The sequence below is a fragment of the Pinus tabuliformis genome, chromosome 2_2 (assembly GCF_031772625.1).
Source record: "Pinus tabuliformis cultivar Carrire ecotype Pingquan chromosome 2_2, CPIR1, whole genome shotgun sequence".
In the NCBI taxonomy this organism is placed as follows: domain Eukaryota; kingdom Viridiplantae; phylum Streptophyta; class Pinopsida; order Pinales; family Pinaceae; genus Pinus; species Pinus tabuliformis.
The window spans coordinates 937,076,384-937,080,194 of NC_142300.1; the positions used below are offsets into that span (position 1 = coordinate 937,076,384).

The 3,811-nt window shown below is 31.6% G+C and overlaps 1 pseudogene; it reads right to left on the bottom strand.

The window, feature by feature from the left end:
* Positions 1-1,644: 1,644 nt before the first annotated feature.
* On the bottom strand, positions 1,645-2,669 carry LOC149196233 (RNA-binding protein L pseudogene; annotated as a pseudogene).
* Between the last annotated feature and the right edge of the window lie 1,142 nt (positions 2,670-3,811).

The following is a 3,811-nucleotide window of genomic DNA, read 5'->3' on the forward strand; positions in this document are numbered from 1 at the left end:
CAATTTTTCCTTCTTAATATGGCTATAATACTTTGGCCATTTCTGCAATAGACAATACTATAATCTCACACATGTTAAAGGGTTTAACCCTAAAACAAATCCAAATGAACTTGGTTATCTTCCTCCTCCGCTTGATAATAAGACTTCTCCGTTTGTGATCTTCACACTTTTTCTCACTCACATTGCCTTGACCAAAATTTAATACAAATGAAAACCAAGCTACCTATATATAGTGTTTTTTCCATCAAATAAGCCGACTTGTCTTCGAAGGAGCATCCTTTTTATTCTTTTGAAGCCCGAAATGAGGAGAATATTGTGACAAGTTCTTGAAGGGTTCATGACATAATCAAATTTTATTTTACGATGTGTAACATACCCAAATGGGTCTTCAATACTTACATTGACTCATTAGACTTTATAACTTGATGACCAAATGTAATAGCTCTCAATGGAAGATTTTACTAAAAATAAAATTCCTTGATCATGAAATCCATGATTCAAGCATTACAAAAATAATTTTATTTTTCTTCTTTTCATCAGTTTACATAAAATCATAATTACACATGTCATTATGAAGACTGAACCTAGTTACAATTTTCAACACTAGTAGGCACAATTATGGCCCTAAGGGCCAAATGCACTCATGAGACAATGCTTTGTTAAACATACTATGTTTGATTTTAACTACACCATCAAAATTTCATTTCAAACATTGACATAATATGTAGTAGTGCTTTAGTGTCTCACAAATTGGGTAATACAACTTTAAAGCCTTATGAGGCAAGAAGTTTTAGCATGGTTTCAAAGTGCTAAACAATGAAATTTTATATACATTACATGGAGAATTCAACTACCTCTAAAATAAAGCTCTACAAATTAGTGTTAATTCATGCTTTTAAAAAGTAACAATACATATGAAAATTTTGTAACTATGATGCTCTACAAAATTTAGTGAGAGAAGTGAATTGTTATTCCAAAAAGGGGTGATCTAAAGTTTTATAAAATGTTATTTATAAGGGCTGGTATCAATCTCTACCAAGTTACTATTTTTAGTTGATCTATTTTGGTTCAAATGCTTGTAAAAGTAGTAAAGTTATTTAATCTTAATCAATTTAACCTATTGCAAAGAACTTCCAACTTCACCCATTAAAAGTACAAATACCCTCTATTAAGTATTTTTCTCCGTAACTCATTAAAAATACAAATAAATTTTATTAAGTATTTTTCTCCATAAAAAAATCAAATAAATATAAAAATTGAAACTCAATAATCATATAACATATAAAAGAACAAAAATTCAATAACCATATACCATGAACAAATTTTTTGTTAATGATTAAAAATACTAAATTTGTTATTTAGAAATAACAATAACCAAAAAAATCTATAAAGAATTTACTGTGGCTCCTCTAACTGAAACTAATTTACTGAAAAATCTATAACTAATTTACTGTGGCTATTGTAACTGAAACTAATTTACTGTGGATGCTATTGATAGTTTGCATTTGGAGTGATATTAATGAACATATTTGGGTCTTGAGGTTGCGTGTCATAAGCATAACCAAGTTTATTTGGTTGTGTGGCATAACTATAATCAACATTAGATCCTTGGATACCACCATAATAAATTCCACTCAGTGGATTTCAATTTGTTTGTTGAGGTTGTGTGACATAACCATAACCAACATTGTATCCATGTCCATCACCATAATATGCCCCATTCCATTGATTTCGATTTGGTCGTTGTGTTTGAAAAGACCATGCACGCTGCACTTGTTTATTTCTTCCCCAAGAAAGCCGAATTGGTCTCTGACCAAGGACTGTACTATGTAACATTTGCAATGCTAACTCTGCAGATGCTCTGTTGCTAAACTGGACAAATCCACACCACTTGCTGAAGGTATCTTTGCATACACAAGCTCACCATACTGGCCAAATGTCTCCATCAGCATTTCCACTGTCGCATTAGGATCTAAGCCACCAACAAACAGAGTAGTATTGTTTGGATCATTCTCTGGGTCCAACTTGACCACTTGAGGAGGATAAGGTTGCTGATAAATAGTAGTCTGATTTGTTATGGCAGGAGCTATTCTCATAGGTCTGGAGGAACAAAATATTCCATTCATTTATGTTATATCCCTAGCCTGCTCATTCCCATCCCCAAATGTTACAAACCCATATCCTTTTGAACAGTCTATAACCCTATCAGTAATGACCTTTGCTCCTTTTAAAGATGGGTATCTGGCTTTGAAGGTCTCTTGTAGCAGCTCATCTGTGTCATCAGATTCCAAATCTCCCACAAATATAGTAAAATCTTCAGAACGATTTTCTCCACTAGTGTTCGTTGCCCAATTTAGCCTGTAAAATTGTTCAACCCCGGGCATCTGTACACCATTGTAATTTTGCAGAACCATCTGTGTTGTTGCATTGCTTGCAAAATCCAAGAATCCATAACCCTCTGAAAGTCCAGTCTGCTTATTGCGAATGATCTTAAGGGAAAGAAGGTTTTGGCTAGAAGCAAAACATTGGTGCAGATAATTCTCATCCATCCAATGCTGCAAACCTCTAATCCAGAGGGTCCTAATCTCATCGGCGGAGTTCACTTGTTGCTGGGATTGCTGCACCATAACTTGAGGTTGGGGTTGGGTTTGGGGTTGGGGTTGCTGGGGCCAAAACCTAGCTTCGGGAGGCATGGGCATCATCAATTGTTCTTGATGTTGTTGCTGATGGGAATAAATCGGGGGTTCTGCCGTGGGATCTGGCTGCATCATTCTGAAATATTTAAAAAAATGCAAGAAAAAACTTCGCGAGACAGCGCACTGCAGGAAATCTACGTCAGCTCGAAGGGTACTAAAAAATTCTATGAAGGTTGGGCAGGTTGTGATCTAGACTTCAGAGAGCTATAGATTCTCTCCACTTATATAGACGAAAGAAATGATAGAAACTAAAACTTTATGTTGGTAATCGAAGATGTGTAGCTTCTATATATATTCGCTTTACTGGTCCGTGCCGACTTTTACTAGTCTGTGCCAGTTGGTGTTCCTCAAAATGTGGACGCTTCATTTTGTTGGGGTTTGTTGAAGTTAAATGTGTTGGAAATACTAAGAGGGGGGGGGGTGAATCAATATTTATTTTTAATTGTTCTAGTTATTACCAAAAGCATATATATCTATATATATATCAATATATATATATATATATATATATATATATATATATATATATATACATATATACATATATATACATATATATATATACATATATACATATATATACATATATATATATATATATATATATATATACATATATATATATATATATATATACATATATATATATATATATATATATATATATATATATATATATATATACATATATATATATACATATATATATATACATATATATAGATATATATATATATATATATGTATATATATATATATATGTATATATATATATATATATATATACATATGTATATATATATATATATATATATACATATATATATATATATATATATATATATATACATATATATATATATATATATATATATATATATATATATATATATATATATATATATATATATATATATAGAACACAGGAATCAACAGCTGGAATTAATGCTTTTATTGAACACAACACAGTGCAATGAAATAAATACAATACAAGTATATATCTGATTGTGATTAGTTGCCAAGCTCCAACTTGGACTTCAGTGAGGCTCCAACCTCTAGAGAACCAACTCTGTTTTGTAGTGGTTCTGCACTTAGGAGCACCTACCCCTAAGGAC